The sequence below is a fragment of the Taudactylus pleione genome, unplaced genomic scaffold (assembly GCF_031769625.1).
Source record: "Taudactylus pleione unplaced genomic scaffold, aTauple2 ptg000042l, whole genome shotgun sequence".
Classification (NCBI taxonomy): domain Eukaryota; kingdom Metazoa; phylum Chordata; class Amphibia; order Anura; family Myobatrachidae; genus Taudactylus; species Taudactylus pleione.
The window spans coordinates 1,683,954-1,706,254 of NW_028284444.1; the positions used below are offsets into that span (position 1 = coordinate 1,683,954).

The window sequence follows — 22,301 nt, forward strand, 5'->3', positions numbered from 1 at the left end:
GGTAAGGAATGCAAGCAAATGACAATCAGCAATTTGCTCCCAAACGCCGGAAAATGGACAAAAACTGTTGTTTGAACAAATTGTTTAGATCAAACATTTAACAAACTTGTCTGACAACCATTTTCATCTGTTTTCTGGCATTTAGGAGCAAATTGCTGATCATCAGTTACTCCCATACGTTACCAGATTTTCATTCCAACCAATTAACAAGTTGGCTGGTTGGATGTAAGTTGGTCTAGTGTGTGGCCAGCTTAACCCTAAAAATCATGAAAAACAATGTGTCCACCTTTTTCGTGTCAACCTTTTAACCCGGTTGAACTAAGTCCATGTTGACATTTTAACTGTCGACCATTTGAACATGTCGACCATATACATGTCGAACATCTGGTATCGACCTATTGACTCTCTATCTAGACCGCAGGTTCTCAAACTCGGTGCTCAGGACCCCAAACAGTGCATGTTTTCCTGGTCTCCTCACAGAATCACAAGGGACATAATTAGCTCCACCTGTGTATCTTTTAAAATGTGTTAAATCAAAATGTCAGTAATGAGTACACCTGTGCATCTGCTGGGTGACCTGCAAAACGTGACCTCTGTGGGGTCCTGAGGACCGAGTTTGAGAACCACTGAGCTAGACTCTGTAGATCTTCCATCCCTGTTCACTCTACTCACAAGTTTCCTTCTTGCTCTGATGCTGAGGTATGAGGGACAGCCTTGTCCAGATAGTGTCTGGGTGGTATGATACACCTTCCATTTCCTCACAGTTGATCTAACAGTACACACTGGGATATGCAAGCACTTATTTTATTTTGTATCCTTTCACTTTTTTTGTGCATGTTTATCAGGGACGGACTGTGGCTGTAGTTCAGCCCTGGCAGTCTGCCCTGTGTGCGTGCCATGAGTCACGGGGGCCTGGCCTCGTAACTCGCCCCTGGTCTCTTTCTAGCTCAACACTGCCGCCACCCCTTCCCTCCTCCTGAGCACAGAACATGTATCCGCTGGCGTGGGGTGAAGGGCGGGGGCACTTCGGCCCACCTCAAACCAGCCCTGAGGCCATCGGCCCTTTTGGCATTTGCCAGAAGAGCCCGATGGCCAGTCTGGCCCTGATGTCTATAACTAAAACAAGAGATATGGTAAGAACTTACCTTTGTTATCTCTGTTTCTACGAAGTCCATAGGGTCCACAGGGTTGACCTTGGGGTATAGCTGGATCTGGATCCACGGGCACCACGCAGTTAAAGCTTTGCTGCTCCCAGGATGCACTTGGGTCCGTCCTCCTCTATACCCCGCCCCCGACCACAGGCACCTCAGTTGGTAAGCAGCTAAGGCCGGAGGAGGAGACTAAACAGAGAGAAGGAAGACTGGAACACACAAGAAACCATACTCAATGAAATGGGAGACGGAAAACCGGTGACCAGCCACACAGCCCATTGGAAGCCAGGTGCGTCAGGGCGGGCGCCCTGTGGACCCTATGGACTTCGTAGAAACAGAGACAACAAAGGTAAGTTCTTACCATATCTCTTGTTTTCTACTTCAGGGTCCATAGGGGGTCCACAGGGTTGACCTTGGGGATGTCCCAAAGCAGTTCAACTAAGGGCGGGGACGCTCCTGTGCTGAAAGGAGTACCCGGCGCCCAAAGGATGCATCCTGAGAGGCGAAGGTGTCAAACGCATAGAACCTCAAAAACGTCTGAATTGAAGACCAAGTAGCCGCCTTACACAGCTGAACAGCGGAGGCGCCACGTCTAGCAGCCCAAGAGTGACCCACAGAACGAGTGGAATGAGCCTTAACAGAGGCTGGCACAGGTAAACCCTCCTGTGCATAAGCCTCACAAATAACTGAACAAAGCCAACGGGCTAACGTTTGCTTGTTGGCAGGCCAACCCCTCTTGTGAAAACCGAAGAGGACAAACAAAGAATCCGACTTCCTAACCGTAGCAGTCCGGTCCACATAGATTCTAAGTGCCCGGACCACATCCAAGGAAGCCTCACCAGCAGAAAGATCAGGTGACTGAAAAGCTGGCACAACAAGTTCCTGATTAATGTGGAACTTTGAGACCACTTTGGGCAAAAACTCAGGACGCATGCGGAGCACCGCCCTGTCCTGGTGAAAAATCAGATAAGGAGGGCGACAGGAAAGCGCCCCCAATTCTGAAACCCTCCTGGCAGAAGCAATTGCCAGGAGAAAAATGGTCTTAAACGTCAGCCACTTGAGCTCCACCGACTCAAGCGGCTCAAAAGGAGGACCCTGCAAGACCCTCAGTACCACCGCCAAGTCCCACGGAGCCACCGGAGGCACGAAGGGAGGCTGGATCCTGAGAACACCTTGGAAAAAGGTGTGAACATCTGGCAGTGCAGCAATCCGTCGCTGAAACCACACGGACAAAGCAGACACATGAACCTTCAGAGAGGCCAGGCGTAAGCCAAGGTCCAAACCCGATTGAAGAAACTCCAAGATTCTGGAAACCCGGAACACCTGCGGATCATAGTTTCTGGATTCACACCACTGAAAATAAGTGCGCCACACCCTGTGGTAAATCCGCGCGGAAGCAGGCTTGCGTGCCCTAAGCATGGTACCAATGACCGAACTGGAGAAACCCCTAGACCTCAAGACGGCTGTCTCAAGAGCCACGCCGTCAAAGACAGCCGACCCAGATCCGGGTAAAGGCAGGGCCCTTGAGACAACAGGTCCCGACGCTGAGGAAGAAGGTACGGAGCGTCGATGGAGAGGCACCTCAGATCGGAGTACCAAGGACGTCTGGGCCACGCCGAAGCCACCAGCACGAGCGTGCCGCCATCCTGCTTGAATTTCCGCAGAACCCGAGGAAGCAGGGATATCGGAGGAAACAGATACGCCAGGTGAAAAGTCCATTTCACCGACAGAGCGTCTACCAGTCAGGCGCCTGCGTCTCTTGTCCTTGACCCGTAAACGGGCAACTTGTGATTGTGACGGGAGGCCATCAAGTCCAGCTCCGGCAGCCCCCACCTGTCCACGAGTAGCTGAAACACCTCTGGGTGAAGCGACCATTCCCCAGGATGCACGTCGTGACGGCTGAGGAAGTCCGCCTCCCAATTGAGGACTCCGGGAATGAAGACTGCCGAGATCGCTGGAACGTGACACTCCGCCCAAGCAAGAATGCAAGACACCTCCGACATTGCTGCCCGACTGCGAGTTCCCCCTTGGTGGTTGATGTATGCCACCGTGGTGGCGTTGTCGGACTGCACCTGAACCGCCCTTCCGTGAAGAGCGGGGCCGGACGACTGCAGGGCCCTGTACACAGCCCGCAGTTCCAGGATGTTGATGGGGAGAAGTGCTTCTTCCGCGGACCAACGACCCTGAAGCGATAATGAGCCGGTCACTGCCCCCCAACCCCGGAGACTGGTATCCGTCGTGAGCAGGACCCAGTCCGGGATCCAAAAGGGGCGCCCCTCGACCAGATGCGCTGTCTGAAGCCACCAAGCCAAAGACTGCCGAACCTCCGGGGACAACACCAGCATCTGAGAGCGGATCCGGTGAGGTAACCCGTTCCATTCCGATAGAATCAGAATCAGCCCCTGCAGGGGCCAGGAATGGAACTGGGCAAATTCCACCATGTCGAATGTCGACACCATGGACCCCAGAACTCTCATAGCCGAATGGACCGACAGGCGGCAACTGCTCAGGCAACTGTGCATCCGCAGCTGCAGGGAGGAGACCTTCTCCGGAGTCAGGAAAATCCGTTGCTGACGAGAATCCAGCAGGGCTCCCAAATGAACCATCCGCTGTGATGGAATCAGGGAGGACTTCTTCCAATTTATCAACCACCCGTGTGCTTGAAGACAAGCAATGGTCAGGTGGAGATGTCAAAGAAGCACCTCCGGGGAGCTCGCCAGCAGCAGAAGATCGTCCAGGTACGGCAACAGACGTAGACCCTGACCCCGAAGGTGGGCAGTCATAACTGCCATCACCTTGGTGAACACCCTTGGAGCCGTGGAAAGGCTGAAAGGCAACGCCCGAAATTGGTAGTGATGGTTCAGGATAGCAAACCTCAGATACCGCTGATGTGCCGGTGCTATTGGCACATGGAGATAGGCGTTCTGGATATCGAGGGAGACCATATAATCCCCGGGTTCCATCGCCAGAATGATGGAACGTAACGTTTCCATCCTGAACTTGGGTACTCTGAGGTATCTGTTCAGAGACTTCAAATTCAGGATAGGGCGACGAGAACCATTGGGTTTCTGTACCAGAAACAGAGTAGAATAGTACCCCGTCCCGCGCTGAGACTGCGGAACGGGAACAATGACCCCTGCTTGTAGCAAGGATTCTATAGCTACCTGAATCTGACCAGCTTTGGTCTTGTCCAGAGAAGGACTCGTACAGAAAAACTGGTGGGGCGGCCTGAACCGAAAAGACAGGGCGTACCCCTGAGAGACTACTTCTCGAACCCAGGCATCCGTGGTGGTATTGTGCCAACACTGGGCGAATTGGAGAAGTCGGCCTCCCACTCTGGGGTCCCCCAGAGAGAGGCCCGTCCCATCAGGCAGCAGGCTTATCCTCCTGCTTGGAAGAAGGGCGCCGAGCACTCCATGCTTGCTTCTTGGGCTTGGGTGCGGCCTTGGTCGCCGAATGTCTCGGGAAGGACTGGCCCTTGGCCTTACCCTGAACCCGAAAGGACCGAAAGGCAGAGCTGCTCACTTTAGCTGGCGCAGAGGCCGAAGGGAGGAAAGCCGACTTGGACTAGGTCAAAATCCGGACCAAATAGTAAATCACCATTAAAAGGCAAGGCCTCCAGACCCTTTTTTTAATCTGCATCAGCCCTCCAGGACCTCAGCCACAGGGAGCGCCGAGCAGACACCGCTGCAGCCGACACCCTAGAAGTGAGCAGGCTGGCATCCAAAGATGCTTCCCCAATATAGGAAGCTGCATCCCGCATCTGTCCCACTAATGCTCTCTGGATATCCGGAGCCTCATCAGGAAAGGTATCCTCCAAGGCATTGGCCCATGCCTCAATGGCTTTAGCCACCCAGGAGATAGCCATGGACGGGCGAGCCACCGCCCTGGAAAGAGAATAAATGGACTTTAAACAAGTCTCCACCTTCCTGTCCGTGGGATCCTTCAAAGAGGAGATAGACGGCAATGGCAGCGTCGCGCTTTTGATCAAGCGGGTAACGTGGGAATCCACCGCCGGCGGAGTCTCCCATTTCCTGCAATGAGCTTCAGGAAAAGGATAGTTCGCCGACAACCTCTTCTGTGGATGGAACCTCTTACTGGGTAATTGCCAGGCCGCCGCCATCTGATCCGATAATTGATCAGACAGGGGGAACAAAGTTGAAGTCACCTTGGCCTTTTTAAAATTAGGAAACTTCGACCTAGGAGCCGGCGCATCATCCTCAACATGTAGGATAGCCCGCACCGCCCTAACTAAGGCTGGAACATTAATGGAGGACTTAGCTTCCACCTCCTGCCCCATGGCATCAGAGTTAGAGTCCTCATGGATTTCTCCATCATCTGAGGACACTTCCGAGTCCGACAACTGCGCAGCTAGTGAACTCACAACCGGACGTTTAGACGCCCTTGGTGGCACATCACCTTGCAACATGGACTGAAACGCCGAGGATGAAGCCGCCAGACTCTGTACGGAGCTGGAGAGAACATCCACCCAAGGCGGAGGAGCCGTCGGAGCAAAACTCTGCAAAGGCACTACAGACTGATGCGTCACTGGGGAAGACTGCACATACACAGGCAGTCCCGAGTAAGGATCCACAGTCTGGGCCCCCGGGGGGAGACCGCAACATTTGTGGAACACCCGGGGAATGGGGGATGGTGGGCTGCGGCAACGCCCTAGAAGGGACCGCTGATGGGACCGATAACCGGTCCGCAATAGACGCTAGCACCTGTGAAAACATCGCCCAAGGAGGGTCCTGTGATACAGGGGGGTTGGAGGGGCCCGGTACCAGCTGGCACCGCCCGCACAGACCATCCTGAGATAAGTCCTCCCCATCAACTCGAGCAGCACAGCGTCTACAGGAAAATAGCACAGGAGCCACAGAGCGCTCAGTCTCCTCATCAGACAGGATACCGTAAATACACTAGAAATACGTATCACCAGAGGAATTACGGTTTTAACACCCACGCACTCACCAGTATGCGACACAACAGCCCAGATATGGTACTGTGTAGCACACAACAGTATGTGACTGACCCCACAAATACGTGATTTATATAAGTGAGGGTCTCAGAAAAACGCCCTTCCCCCACACACCTGCCGGGCCGTAGGAGAAGGAAAGGGATAGTTATAAGCTGACAGCAAGGAGAATAAGTCACAGACAGGCAGCACTAGCAATAGTCACATACAATGCAGAAAAGTTAGTACTCACTGCACCTTCCGCTACAATCAACCGCCCAGATTCAGTGTCTGGGAGGGCTATAGCACTGTGTACACTGTCCTTTAGCAGAGGAGAGGTACACAGGGGGACCGGTCCACTTGATACCGCCTGGGAGTCTGCGATGCCTGCCAGTAAAGATGGCCGCCGGAGACCTCAGAGGAGGAGTGGCCGTAAGATAAGAGCAGCTCAGCGACGCCAGACTGCTTGTTGAAAGGCGCGCTGAGCTGAGGGGAGGAGCCGCTAGACAGGGAAGGCTGCCTCCCTTGGCTAGCAATTAACCCCCGGGTTGCCGGTCCCGCTACCAGCCTGTTACCCTGGTGGTCTAGCGGACACGCGGGGTATTCCTCAATAGAGGGGGAGCCCGCCGCCGCTAGCGCCTCCGGTCTGTCCCCAGAGACCGGAGGCTTCTGACTGCATAAAAAGTATCCGCGGGCCGCCGCTTACCTGATCCCCGTTGCGTCCGGCAGCAGTCAAGGGAGTCCCCAGAGCCCGGCTAGTACAGGCTCTGGGGTCCCGCCGCGATCCCCAGAGCTGTACTGGCGTCGCGGCGCCAGCGGGGAGAAGGAGCGGCAGCGTGGACGTCCTAAAGGACAGTCTGATGCTGCCACTCTAAAAGTGTAAAAAAAGTAGAAAAAAAAATAAAAAAATTTATCTTTTAAAATAAAGCTTAGGGGCTGCTCCTGCAGCCCCACTGCGACAGGGTGACCCGACTCCGGCCGGGCACCAACTAAAACTGAGGTGCCTGTGGTCGGGGGCGGGGTATAGAGGAGGATGGACCCAAGTGCATCCTGGGAGCAGCAAAGCTTTAACTGCGTGGTGCCCGTGGATCCAGATCCAGCTATACCCCAAGGTCAACCCTGTGGACCCCCTATGGACCCTGAAGTAGAAATTTAGGTTTCTTAGTATGATCTTTCGTCTTCATTTTCACAGCTTTCCTTCAGATTCATTGGATGACCAATGTTATTTAAATTAGGGGGTCTTTTTTCAATAAAAGCTGGTCTTTGTTTAATCATTCAGAGGTAAAGGCTAATTGAAAGCCAGTTAGGGTATTATATTTCATATGTGTAAACTTGGAGCGTTGTTGTTGTTGTTGTAATAATTTACTTTAATAGCCTACTGGTCTGCATTAAAAATACAATCTGCGTGTCACTTGTAATATAGACAAATATGTTAACTTTTTAGGGTGTTGAATAATTTTATACTTTTGCAAGCCACAATGTTTATACCTAAACCTACAAAACCTAGACAAAATTGATTGGATACTGATTTTATTGACGTCAGTACTTTGTAGGTCCACCACGTGCAGTGATTACTGCAGACACCCTTCTTGGCAAACTGTCCACAAGTTCCTGGACAACAGGACCCGTTGCTCCAATTAGTCCCAGAGGTTCTCAATGTGGTTAAGTTCTGGACTCTGAGCTGGCCAGTCCATCTTAGTTACCGCATTTTCTGTATACCAGTCTAGTGTCACCCTGGAAACATGACAGGTGGCATTGTCATGCTGATAAATACATTTGTTGTTTCTGTAGAACTGCAAGTGCATGGGCCTCCCGAGTCCCTACCAAATTTTCTCATCGATAGAAGCCATTTGGAACTTGTGTGCAATGGTATGCAATGGTATGCATTTCACTTACGTGGAAGTGTCCAATCACTTTTGTCTACATAGTGGATATATAAGTGGATAAAACTCCTTTATTGATTTCAAAAGTTTCTGTCTAGTTCCAAACTTTATATTAGCATCAATCCGATTGCATACCATGCTGGTGCCAGGCAGGTTGTGTCGGCCGCACCGCCCTCCTTACGGCCCTGAGAGTGAGCTCCCTTTTATGATCATTTCATATACACGCCTTCATTTTTTAATAATGTATCTTTTTTAATAATGTATCTTAATACCATGTCATGATGGACATGGTATTAATATGTTTTTGATTAATTGAGACACTGGGCTCTATTTATTAACATTATTTTTACTAAAATAAAGTGAAAAAGGGTGTTTTCACACCCTTTTCACATTATTTTAGTTTCACCTGTAGTTATTACAGGCCAATTGGAGTAGAATTAGTAAAATTCTACTCCAACCCCCAGTATCACTTATTTTTAGTAAAGCAGATCGCATTTCCCATAATTGTAAAGGGAAATGTGATCCGACCACAGTTACTAAAAATAAATTGTAAAAAAATACCGGGGGAAGCCCTGTGATAATAACGCCACCTGGAGGTGGCGTTATCCAGGGTCTCCCCCGGTTACCGGGCTCCCACTCTGCTCTAACGGGGAGAGCAGAGGCGGGAGCCGGTACCAGTAATCAGCTATGTGGTCTAAGCAGACCGCAAGCTGATTGCTGTAAAAAAAAGAAAAAAAAATTAAACATTTTTTTTTTACTTACCTGAATCCAGGGACCGGTGATCGGGCCTCCGGTGATGGCTCCTCTCCGGTCAGCTGGTCTCCCACAGTGCACTGGGGCCCGGTCATCAGGTGATCGGGCCCCAGTGCAGTATGGGAGATCACCTGATCGGGAAGCCCGGAGAAGATCACTGGAGGCCAGGAGGTTGCAGGTAAGTGTAATGAAGGGAGGGGGGGTTGCGGGGGGGGGGGGGGCGGTTCGGGGGGGTTGTGGGGGTCTGCGATCACGGGGGGCGGGGCTTAGCGCCGGGGCTTAGCGTCGGTGGGGGGGTAGTAGCGGTGGTCGGTCGGCGAATACGCTGGCTCTTAGTCGCGGTATTTTTTCCGAAAATACCGCGACTAGAGTGCGGATGGGATCCGCAGGGACAGAGCTTTATCGCAAGCTCTGTCCCTGTAAGGGATTTATAGTAAATCCCTGTGATATTGCCTGAATTCGCAATGCGAATTCACTCGGTAATATCACACTATAATCCGCATTCAATATGCGGATTGTAGTAAATAGAGCCCTTTGAGTTTATGTTACAATATCAAACAATCTTTGCCTATTGGAGAAGGCACCTCTGTATGGATACACCAGTGCAGGGGCATTTAAGCATGCAGGATTTAGAGAAAAGAAAATAGAAATCTGTCATAATTAAGAACAGCAGGGCAAGAAGGAGTTACAGGTACACAACGTCATACTCTGCTCATACAGCAAACAGGATCAGCAATCTGGGAGTTTGTAAAAGTAAACAATGGAGGTATAATTCTAGACACTCAATATTTCATCCACACAAGGGAATATGCTCATTGGAGAAAATGGAGGTTTGGTGTGCCAGAAATAAATATTTTACCTACAGGGATTATCAAAGGACTCGGAGCATCAGTCTTGTTTACTTAGCTTCTATTGCAAGATCTAGTAATGTATTTCTTTTTCAACTGAGTGTATGCAGGTTCACAAGCTAACTGAACAACATGGGGTATGTTATACTGCAAAAGCCAAAGTGCAGAATATTGTCCATCTGTAGACTAAAAGGGGGTTTTCATCTTTGGATGACTTTAATCTTTCGATTGGCACATGCCTCTCTCCAACTTGCAATTTTTAATAACAGAATCGCTTGTCTTCTGTGTTTTTCATCAAATCCTTTATATCAATCAGCTTCATTTTTTTTTGTTGACCTTGAACTCACCACAGAACAATTCTGTGGATACAGTTATAACTTGTAACCAGTGTGTAGAGCTGAGTCATATTCAAAGGAGTCAATAAATTAGGTACTAAGCTACCTATTGTAGCTGGAACTAGTGATGAGGCTAAATAACCTAAAATCATATATATGATGAGGTTTGCTATGAGAAATTATGAATGAAGAGAACTAGAATCACTAGTCACATCACTAGTTCCATCTACTGTACAATAGGTGAGCACTTAGTACCTAATTTATTGACTCGAGCTTCCCCTTAGAGCAAGGACATCTCCAGCAGGGCCGTAGCTAGGGCAGTGCGGCCGGTGCCGTCGCAAAGGGCACCACAGGTCAGGGGGCGCTATTTGGGCATATCAAATTTTGTTTATTATCATTCTTGCTTGTAGCTTCCTCTTATTTTATCCCCAGCTTCTCCTGACCTCTCCTATCTCTTCCCTGGCCCTGCCCCATGAAGCCATGGCCCTTTTTTGGGTGCATTATGTCCCTTTGAAAAATGAGGGGGGAGCCAATGCTCTTTCTGGCACAGGGCACCAAAAGTCTAGTTACGGCTCTGATCTCCAGTACCAGCTGCTACCGCGACTTGGGGGATCTCCTGTCAGGGCCAGTTCTAGGGGTGTTCAACCAGTGCGGTTGAACAGGGGCACCACCCATAGAGGGCTCACCCCTCCCCAACATCCCAATTTCAGCGGGACAGTACTATCCCGCTGGTCAAATTGGGAGGTTGGGGACCCCGGAGTCTGAATGGATGCTGCGCACATGTTGGGGCGCTTTAGAGAGAGCCGGCACAGGGTGCTCCGACCCCTGGAGCCGGTCCTGCCCTCTTTTGACTGCTGACCACATACCCCATTTATCTTCATATTCAAAGGATACAAAACTAAGTACAACTATTTGGATGATATACAGTAGTGGTACTCAAACTAGGTCTTCAGGACCCTATACAGGTCATGGTTTCCAGGTCACCCAGCAGGTGCACAGGTGTATTCATTACTCACTGATACATTTTAAAAGATCCACAGGTGTAGCTAATTATTTCACTTGTGTTTCTGTGAAGAGATCTGGAAAACATGCACTGTTTGTGGTCCTAAGGACCGAGTTTGAGAACCTGCGATATACTGTAAACAGTTTGGGGGAAAATTCAGAAGAATGGTTGGGAGCTAAACCAAAGCATTTTGTAAGAGTTGCAGGACAACATGTTCTGTACAAGACTGTAAATCAGAGGTTCCCAAACTCCACCATTAAAGTCCAGGTATTCCAGGTATTAAGGGTTACCTTTGACTGAGGTACTAATTCAGTCACCTGTGTTCAAGCATGGATATCCTTAAAACGTGGACTGTAATGGCAAATTTTGGGAAACTCTGCTGTAAATTAAAGCTGTATAAAGGTTGAAAACTGATTTAGTATTCGATATATATCTTTCATGCTCACTTTTTTAAAATAAATGTCACCTACATCTGTGGGTAGTTATACTTTTCTATATATTACAATATTTAGGGCAGTGGTGAATGGGTCACTACATATAGGCTATTTATGGGACGGAAGGCGAATTGGGTGTGGCCTAATGGCCTTTTGTGAACGAGCTCCCTTCCTGAATAAATATAAAAATATAGGTGGGAGGTCCGGTATCATCGTACTGAGATATCATCACAGTAGAAAATTGTCCGTTTTTGGAATAATAAGGACAGCAAAAATTTATTGACATAATACAAATAAGGCATTACAGCAACAAATACCAGGCAGAGGAAGAACACTTTTATAAATTCATTTCTCAAAAATAGTACTGTATTCTGGGTATATTATTAATTAGGGGTGTGCACCGGCCACTTTTCGTGTTTTGTGTTTTGGTTTTGGATCTGGATCTTTCTTCGTGTTTTGGATCTGGATTGGTTTTGCCAAAACCACCCTTCCGTGTTTTGGGTTCTGGGTTTTGTGTTTTGGATCTGTATTTTTTTGAAAAAAAGCATAAAAACAGCTAAAATCACAGAATTTGTAGGTTTTTCTGCTCCTATGCTATTATTAACCTCAATAACCTTAATTTCCACTCATTTCCAGTCTATTCTGAATACCTCACACCTCACAATACTGTTTTTATGTCCAAAAGGTTGCACCGAGGTAGCTGGATGACTATGCTAAGCGACACGAGTGGGCGGCACAAACACGTGACCCATCTAGGCGTGAAACTGCAGTGGCAGACAGGATGGCAGTTTGAAAAACTAGGCCCCAAACTGTACATAATGCAAAGAAAAAAAAGAGGTGCAAGATGGAATTGTCCTTGGGCCCTCCCACCTACCCTTATGTTGTATAAACAGGACATGCACACTTTAACAAACCAATCATTTCAGCGCCAGGGTCTGCCACACGACTGTGGCTGAAATGATTGGTTCGTTTGGGCCCCCACAAAACAAGCTGGCAATTAATCTGTCCCTGCACAAACTGGCTCTACGGAGGCAAGATGTCATCCTCCTCATCCACCGATTCCTCACCCTCTTCAGTGTGTACATCCTCATCCTCACAAAGTATTAACTCGTCCCCACTTGAATCCACCACCACAGGTCCCTCTGTACCTTCTGGAGGCTGGTCTCCCTGGAAGAGCTGATAATTCATTTTGATGAACATCATCTTCTCCACATTCTGTGGAAGCAACCTCCTACGCCTTTCGCTGACAAGGTTCCCGGCTGCACTAAACACTCTTTCGGAGTACACACTGGAGGGGGGGCAACTCAGGTAAAATAGAGCCAGTTTGTACAGGGGCCTCCAAATTGCCTCTTTTTCCTGCCAGTACAGGTATGGACTGTCTGCCATGCCTACTTGGATGCTGTCACCGATGTAATCCTCCACCATTCTGTCAATGGTGACAGTATCATATGCAGTGACAGTAGACATGTCAGAAATTGTTGCCAGGTCCTTCAGTCCGGACCAGATGTCCAAACTTGGTCCTGCCTGCCCTGCATCACCGCCAGCGGGTTGCTTAGGATACCTAAGTTTTTTCCTGGCAGCCCCAGTTGCAGGAGAAAATGAAGAAGGAGCCGTTGACGTGTCACGTTCCGCTTCAGCTGACAGTGTGTTCACCAGCAGGTCTTTGCACCTCTGCAGGCTTGTGTCGGCCGGAAAGAGAGACACCACATAGGCTTTAAACCTAGGATCGAGCACGGTGGCCAAAGCGTAGTGGTCTGATTTCAACAGATTGACCACCCTGGAATCCTGGCAAAGCGAATGAAGGGCTTCATCCACAAGTCCCACATGCCGAGCGGAATCGCTCCGTCTTAGCTCCTCCTTCACTTTCTCCAGCTGCTTCTGCAAAAGCCTGATGAGGGGAATGACCTGACTCAAGCTGGCAGTGTCTGAACTGACTTCACGTGTGGGAAGTTCGAAGGGCTGGAGAACCTTGCACAACACGGAAATCATTCTCCACTGCGCTTGAGTCAGGTGCATACCCCCTCCTTTGCCTATGTCATAGGTGGATGTATAGGCTTGTATGGCCTTTTGCTGCTCCTCCATCCTCTGAAGCATATAGAGGGTTGAGTTCCACCGCGTCACAACCTCTTGCTTCAGGTGATGGCGGGGCAGGTTCAAGAGTGTTTGCTGGCGCTCCAGTCTTCGGCACGCAGTCGCTGAATGGCGAAAGTGGCCAGAAATTTTTCGGGCCACCCAAAGCGTCTCCTGCACGCCCCTGTCGCTTTTCAGAAAATTCTGCACCACCAAGTTTATTGTGTGAGCAAAACATGGGACGTGCTGGAATTTGCCCAGATGTAATGCCCGCACAATATTGGTGGCGTTGTCAGATATCACAAATCCCCAGGAGAGTCTAAGTGGGGTAAGCCACTGGGCGATGATTTCCCTCAGTTTCTCTAAGAGGTTGTCGGCGGTGTGCCTCTTACTGAAACCGGTGATACACAGCGTAGCCTGCCTTGTAACGAGCTGGCATTTCTGAGATGCTGCTACTGGTGACGCTGCTGCTGTTGCTGCGTAAGGTGATACATCTACCCAGTGGGCTGTCACAGTCATATAGTCCTTAGTCTGCCCTGTTCCACTTGTCCACATGTCCGTGGTTAAGTGGACATTGTGTACAACGGCATTTTTCAGGACACTGAGGACACTTTTTCTGACGTTTCTGTACAGTCTCGGTATCGCCTGCCTAGTGAAGTGGAATCTAGACGGGATTTGGAACCGGGGACACACTACCTCCATCAATTGTCTAAATCCCACTGCACTAATGGCGGATACCGGACGCACGTCTAACACCAACATAGCAGTCAAGGCCTCAGTTATACGTTTTGCTTCAGGATGACTGCTGTCGTACTTCATCCTCCTCGCTAAGGACTGTTGGAGGGTCAATTGTTTAGTAAAAGTAGTGGTGTTCCTACTTCCTCTCTGGGATGATGAACGACTCCCAGCAGCAGCAACAGCAGCAGCGGCAGCAGTAGGCGTAGCAATGCAGGATCCTCCGGAGGAATCCCGGATAGGAGAGTCAGTCATGCCAGTGACATGGCCTGCAGGACTACTTCCGATCCTAACTAAGGAGGAAATTGACGAGGAGGGAGTTGACGGTGTGGTTTGCAGGCGCTTGGATACAACAGGACAACGGGATTTAGGTGTCCCTGGACTGCTTACGGTCTTAGCCAAAGTTTCTGAACTTGACAGTAACTTTTTATGAACGCGCTGCAGGTGCCGTATAAGGGAGGATGTTCCTAGGTGGTTGACGTCCCTACCCCTACTTATTTCACCTTTACATATGGTACATATGGCAAGACAGTTGTTGTCCGGATTTGGATAGAAATATTGCCAGACCAAAGAGGTGGAATGTTTGGTCTTCTGCCCAGGCATGACCGTGATGGGCTTTTTCATCCCACGGACAACAACTGTCTCCCCCGGAGCCTGATTTAAACAAACCACATCACCATCAGAATCCTCCTCGCCAACTTCCTCCTCAGCGCCAGCTACACCAGTATCCTCATCCTGTTGTACTTCAACAGTGACATCTTCAATTTGCATATCAGCAAGTGGACTGTGGGTGCTCCTTTCAGCACTTGCAGGGGGCGTGCAAATGGTGGAAAGAGCCACCTCTTCCCGTCCAGTGCTGGGAAGGTCAGGCATCGCAACCACCACCACACTTGGACTCTCCTTGGGGATTTGTGATATCTTCTTAGAAAGCACAGTTCTTCGCTGTGCTTTTGCCAGCTTAACTCTTTTGATTTTTTTAGTGGGAGGAGGGCTTCCATCGTCATGTGAAGCTGAACCACTAGTCATGAACATACTAGGGATCGACCTTAGCCGTTCCTTGCCACTCCGTGTCGTAAATGGCATATTGGCAAGTTTACGTTTCTCTTCAGCTGATTTAAATGTCTTTTTCAAGGTCATTTTCCTGAACTTTGCCATTTGGGATTGTATGTGCCCTCTACTATGACATTGGGCATCGGCCTTGGCAGACGACGTTGATGGCATGTTATCGTCTATGTCATGACTAGTGGCAGCAGCTTCAGCACTAGGAGGAAGTGGTTCTTGATCTTTCTCTATTTTATTTTTATCGGAGAAAGTTTGGTCCTCCATTTATGTTATATCGATTTGATATATACGTGCGGCTAAACACAGAAAATAATTTTTTTTTGGGTTTGGACTGGAGTGTACTTTGTGGGTTACAGTACCCTTTAACGGTCAAGCCAGCCGGCCCTTTACTTATGACACAGGCGCACGCTTGGCACTACTTTGTTGATGCACGTGCGGCTACTGCGCACACAATTCACAAACACAGAAAATAATTTTTTTTTGGTTTGGACTGGAGTGTACTTTCGGGGGTTACAGCACCCTTTAACGGTCAAGCCAGCCGGCCCTTTACTTATGACACAGGCGCACGCTTGGCACTACTTTGTTGATGCACGTGCGGCTACTGCGCACACAATTCACAAACACAGAAAATAATTTTTTTTTTGGTTTGGACTGGAGTGTACTTTCGGGGGTTACAGCACCCTTAACGGTCAAGCCAGCCGGCCCTTTACTTATGACACAGGCGCACGCTTGGCACTACTTTGTTGATGCACGTGCGGCTACTGCGCACACAATTCACAAACACAGAAAATAATTTTTTTTTGGTTTGGACTGGAGTGTACTTTCGGGGGTTACAGCACCCTTTAACGGTCAAGCCAGCCGGCCCTTTACTTATGACACAGGCGCACGCTTGGCACTACTTTGTTGATGCACGTGCGGCTACTGCGCACACAATTCACAAACACAGAAAATAATTTTTTTTTTGGTTTGGACTGGAGTGTACTTTGGGGGTTACAGCACCCTTTAACGGTCAAGCCAGCCGGCCCTTTACTTATGACACAGGTGCACGCTTGGCACTACTTTGTTGATGCACGTGCGGCTACTGCGCACACAATTCACAAACACAGAAAATAATTTTTTTTTTGGTTTGGACTGGAGTGTACTTTCGGGGGTTACAGCACCCTTAACGGTCAAGCCAGCCGGCCCTTTACTTATGACACAGGCGCACGCTTGGCACTACTTTGTTGATGCACGTGCGGCTACTGCGCACACAATTCACAAACACAGAAAATAATTTTTTTTTGGTTTGGACTGGAGTGTACTTTCGGGGGTTACAGCACCCTTTAACGGTCAAGCCAGCCGGCCCTTTACTTATGACACAGGCGCACGCTTGGCACTACTTTGTTGATGCACGTGCGGCTACTGCGCACACAATTCACAAACACAGAAAATAATTTTTTTTTTGGTTTGGACTGGAGTGTACTTTCGGGGGTTACAGCACCCTTAACGGTCAAGCCAGCCGGCCCTTTACTTATGACACAGGCGCACGCTTGGCACTACTTTGTTGATGCACGTGCGGCTACTGCGCACACAATTCACAAACACAGAAAATAATTTTTTTTTGGTTTGGACTGGAGTGTACTTTCGGGGGTTACAGCACCCTTTAACGGTCAAGCCAGCCGGCCCTTTACTTATGACACAGGCGCACGCTTGGCACTACTTTGTTGATGCACGTGCGGCTACTGCGCACACAATTCACAAACACAGAAAATAATTTTTTTTTTGGTTTGGACTGGAGTGTACTTTGGGGGTTACAGCACCCTTTAACGGTCAAGCCAGCCGGCCCTTTACTTATGACACAGGCGCACGCTTGGCACTACTTTGTTGATGCACGTGCGGCTACTGCGCACACAATTCACAAACACAGAAAATAATTTTTTTTTTGGTTTGGACTGGAGTGTACTTTCGGGGGTTACAGCACCCTTAACGGTCAAGCCAGCCGGCCCTTTACTTATGACACAGGTGCACGCTTGGCACTACTTTGTTGATGCACGTGCGGCTACTGCGCACACAATTCACAAACACAGAAAATAATTTTTTTTTTGGTTTGGACTGGAGTGTACTTTCGGGGGTTACAGCACCCTTAACGGTCAAGCCAGCCGGCCCTTTACTTATGACACAGGCGCACGCTTGGCACTACTTTGTTGATGCACGTGCGGCTACTGCGCACACAATTCACAAACACAGAAAATAATTTTTTTTTGGTTTGGACTGGAGTGTACTTTCGGGGGTTACAGCACCCTTAACGGTCAAGCCAGCCGGCCCTTTACTTATGACACAGGCGCACGCTTGGCACTACTTTGTTGATGCACGTGCGGCTACTGCGCACACAATTCACAAACACAGAAAATAATTTTTTTTTTGGTTTGGACTGGAGTGTACTTTCGGGGGTTACAGCACCCTTAACGGTCAAGCCAGCCGGCCCTTTACTTATGACACAGGCGCACGCTTGGCACTACTTTGTTGATGCACGTGCGGCTACTGCGCACACAATTCACAAACACAGAAAATAATTTTTTTTTGGTTTGGACTGGAGTGTACTTTCGGGGGTTACAGCACCCTTTAACGGTCAAGCCAGCCGGCCCTTTACTTATGACACAGGCGCACGCTTGGCACTACTTTGTTGATGCACGTGCGGCTACTGCGCACACAATTCACAAACACAGAAAATATTTTTTTTTTTGGTTTGGACTGGAGTGTACTTTCGGGGGTTACAGCACCCTTAACGGTCAAGCCAGCCGGCCCTTTACTTAAGACACAGGCGCACGCTTGGCACTACTGTGTTGATGCACGTGCGGCTACTGCGCACACAATTCACAAACACAGAAAATAATTTTTTTTTTGGTTTGGACTGGAGTGTACTTTCGGGGGTTACAGCACCCTTAACGGTCAAGCCAGCCGGCCCTTTACTTATGACACAGGCGCACGCTTGGCACTACTTTGTTGATGCACGTGCGGCTACTGCGCACACAATTCACAAACACAGAAAATAATTTTTTTTTGGTTTGGACTGGAGTGTACTTTCGGGGGTTACAGCACCCTTTAATGGTCAAGCCAGCCGGCCCTTTACTTATGACACAGGCGCACGCTTGGCACTACTTTGTTGATGCACGTGCGGCTACTGCGCACACAATTCACAAACACAGAAAATAATTTTTTTTTTGGTTTGGACTGGAGTGTACTTTCGGGGGTTACAGCACCCTTAACGGTCAAGCCAGCCGGCCCTTTACTTATGACACAGGCGCACGCTTGGCACTACTTTGTTGATGCACGTGCGGCTACTGCGCACACAATTCACAAACACAGAAAATAATTTTTTTTTGGTTTGGACTGGAGTGTACTTTCGGGGGTTACAGCACCCTTTAACGGTCAAGCCAGCCGGCCCTTTACTTATGACACAGGCGCACGCTTGGCACTACTTTGTTGATGCACGTGCGGCTACTGCGCACACAATTCACAAACACAGAAAATAATTTTTTTTTTGGTTTGGACTGGAGTGTACTTTCGGGGGTTACAGCACCCTTAACGGTCAAGCCAGCCGGCCCTTTACTTATGACACAGGCGCACGCTTGGCACTACTTTGTTGATGCACGTGCGGCTACTGCGCACACAATTCACAAACACAGAAAATAATTTTTTTTTGGTTTGGACTGGAGTGTACTTTCGGGGGTTACAGCACCCTTTAACGGTCAAGCCAGCCGGCCCTTTACTTATGACACAGGCGCACGCTTGGCACTACTTTGTTGATGCACGTGCGGCTACTGCGCACACAATTCACAAACACAGAAAATAATTTTTTTTTTGGTTTGGACTGGAGTGTACTTTGGGGGTTACAGCACCCTTTAACGGTCAAGCCAGCCGGCCCTTTACTTATGACACAGGCGCACGCTTGGCACTACTTTGTTGATGCACGTGCGGCTACTGCGCACACAATTCACAAACACAGAAAATAATTTTTTTTTTGGTTTGGACTGGAGTGTACTTTCGGGGGTTACAGCACCCTTAACGGTCAAGCCAGCCGGCCCTTTACTTATGACACAGGCGCACGCTTGGCACTACTTTGTTGATGCACGTGCGGCTACTGCGCACACAATTCACAAACACAGAAAATAATTTTTTTTTGGTTTGGACTGGAGTGTACTTTCGGGGGTTACAGCACCCTTTAACGGTCAAGCCAGCCGGCCCTTTACTTATGACACAGGCGCACGCTTGGCACTACTTTGTTGATGCACGTGCGGCTACTGCGCACACAATTCACAAACACAGAAAATAATTTTTTTTTTGGTTTGGACTGGAGTGTACTTTCGGGGGTTACAGCACCCTTAACGGTCAAGCCAGCCGGCCCTTTACTTATGACACAGGCGCACGCTTGGCACTACTTTGTTGATGCACGTGCGGCTACTGCGCACACAATTCACAAACACAGAAAATAATTTTTTTTTGGTTTGGACTGGAGTGTACTTTCGGGGGTTACAGCACCCTTTAACGGTCAAGCCAGCCGGCCCTTTACTTATGACACAGGCGCACGCTTGGCACTACTTTGTTGATGCACGTGCGGCTACTGCGCACACAATTCACAAACACAGAAAATAATTTTTTTTTTGGTTTGGACTGGAATGTACTTTGGGGGTTACAGCACCCTTTAACGGTCAAGCCAGCCGGCCCTTTACTTATGACACAGGCGCACGCTTGGCACTACTTTGTTGATGCACGTGCGGCTACTGCGCACACAATTCACAAACACAGAAAATAATTTTTTTTTTGGTTTGGACTGGAGTGTACTTTCGGGGGTTACAGCACCCTTAACGGTCAAGCCAGCCGGCCCTTTACTTATGACACAGGTGCACGCTTGGCACTACTTTGTTGATGCACGTGCGGCTACTGCGCACACAATTCACAAACACAGAAAATAATTTTTTTTTTGGTTTGGACTGGAGTGTACTTTCGGGGGTTACAGCACCCTTAACGGTCAAGCCAGCCGGCCCTTTACTTATGACACAGGCGCACGCTTGGCACTACTTTGTTGATGCACGTGCGGCTACTGCGCACACAATTCACAAACACAGAAAATAATTTTTTTTTGGTTTGGACTGGAGTGTACTTTCGGGGGTTACAGCACCCTTAACGGTCAAGCCAGCCGGCCCTTTACTTATGACACAGGCGCACGCTTGGCACTACTTTGTTGATGCACGTGCGGCTACTGCGCACACAATTCACAAACACAGAAAATAATTTTTTTTTTGGTTTGGACTGGAGTGTACTTTCGGGGGTTACAGCACCCTTAACGGTCAAGCCAGCCGGCCCTTTACTTATGACACAGGCGCACGCTTGGCACTACTTTGTTGATGCACGTGCGGCTACTGCGCACACAATTCACAAACACAGAAAATAATTTTTTTTTGGTTTGGACTGGAGTGTACTTTCGGGGGTTACAGCACCCTTTAACGGTCAAGCCAGCCGGCCCTTTACTTATGACACAGGCGCACGCTTGGCACTACTTTGTTGATGCACGTGCGGCTACTGCGCACACAATTCACAAACACAGAAAATAATTTTTTTTTTGGTTTGGACTGGAGTGTACTTTCGGGGGTTACAGCACCCTTAACGGTCAAGCCAGCCGGCCCTTTACTTATGACACAGGCGCACGCTTGGCACTACTGTGTTGATGCACGTGCGGCTACTGCGCACACAATTCACAAACACAGAAAATAATTTTTTTTTTGGTTTGGACTGGAGTGTACTTTCGGGGGTTACAGCACCCTTAACGGTCAAGCCAGCCGGCCCTTTACTTATGACACAGGCGCACGCTTGGCACTACTTTGTTGATGCACGTGCGGCTACTGCGCACACAATTCACAAACACAGAAAATAATTTTTTTTTTGGTTTGGACTGGAGTGTACTTTCGGGGGTTACAGCACCCTTAACGGTCAAGCCAGCCGGCCCTTTACTTATGACACAGGCGCACGCTTGGCACTACTTTGTTGATGCACGTGCGGCTACTGCGCACACAATTCACAAACACAGAAAATAATTTTTTTTTGGTTTGGACTGGAGTGTACTTTCGGGGGTTACAGCACCCTTTAACGGTCAAGCCAGCCGGCCCTTTACTTATGACACAGGCGCACGCTTGGCACTACTTTGTTGATGCACGTGCGGCTACTGCGCACACAATTCACAAACACAGAAAATATATTATATTTTTAGCACTTGGGGGGAGCACCCCTGATGGACAGAGCACCCCCTGGACAACACTACAGCACCTCTTTAGGACTGGGACACTGCACAGGACTTTGGAGTGGACACAGCCCCTATGGAGAACTGACTGCACAACACAGTCCAGCCAGCCCCTATGGACTTTGAAGTAGTGGACACAGCCCCTATTAACAACAGCAGCACAGCACAACACAGCCAGCCCCTATGGACTTTGAAGTAGTGGACAACAGCAGCACTACACTACACTACACTACACAGCCCTAACTCCCACCCTCCCTCTTCACTGTCCACAGCCGAGTGAGAAAATGGCGCCGAAGTGGGTACCTTATATAGGATCCAAAACCCGCGAGACTCGGAAGGCGGGAAGATGACGTTTTGCCTCGATTTCAGAATCCGAGTCAGGCGGGAAAAGTCGAGCCTGACTCGGATCGGACTCGGATCGGGGGGGCTCGGGGGGGTTCGGATTTCAGAAATCCGAACTCGCTCACCCCTATTATTAATGTTATATTTTTAAATAAACCCTTGACAGGTACATACTGTTCTTCTTTATGTTGATTTTGGGGCCTATTTATTAATAATGGCGCTGCAGAACCTAAATTTAACATCCCTTATCAAGTTATCATTGTATATCACGGCAATTTGGAATGCTTTTTCGGGTCAAATTATTATGGAGCACATGCTCGGTCAGTGGTTCGATATGAGATCAGCGCGGTGAAGAAGATATGGTGAATTGATAGCTGACGCTACCATATCACTTTACTATTGGGTTCAGAACCCATCTTGCCTAATGTGCATGAACAGATACCGGGCCATGCATGGG

The 22,301-nt window shown here is 49.0% G+C and overlaps 1 protein-coding gene across 2 annotated transcripts in view; it reads left to right on the forward strand.

The window, feature by feature from the left end:
* The window catches only part of TTLL10 (tubulin tyrosine ligase like 10), a 133,919-nt gene that overhangs the window by 39,884 nt on the left and 71,734 nt on the right, over positions 1 to 22,301 (forward strand). The window lies entirely within an intron of this gene.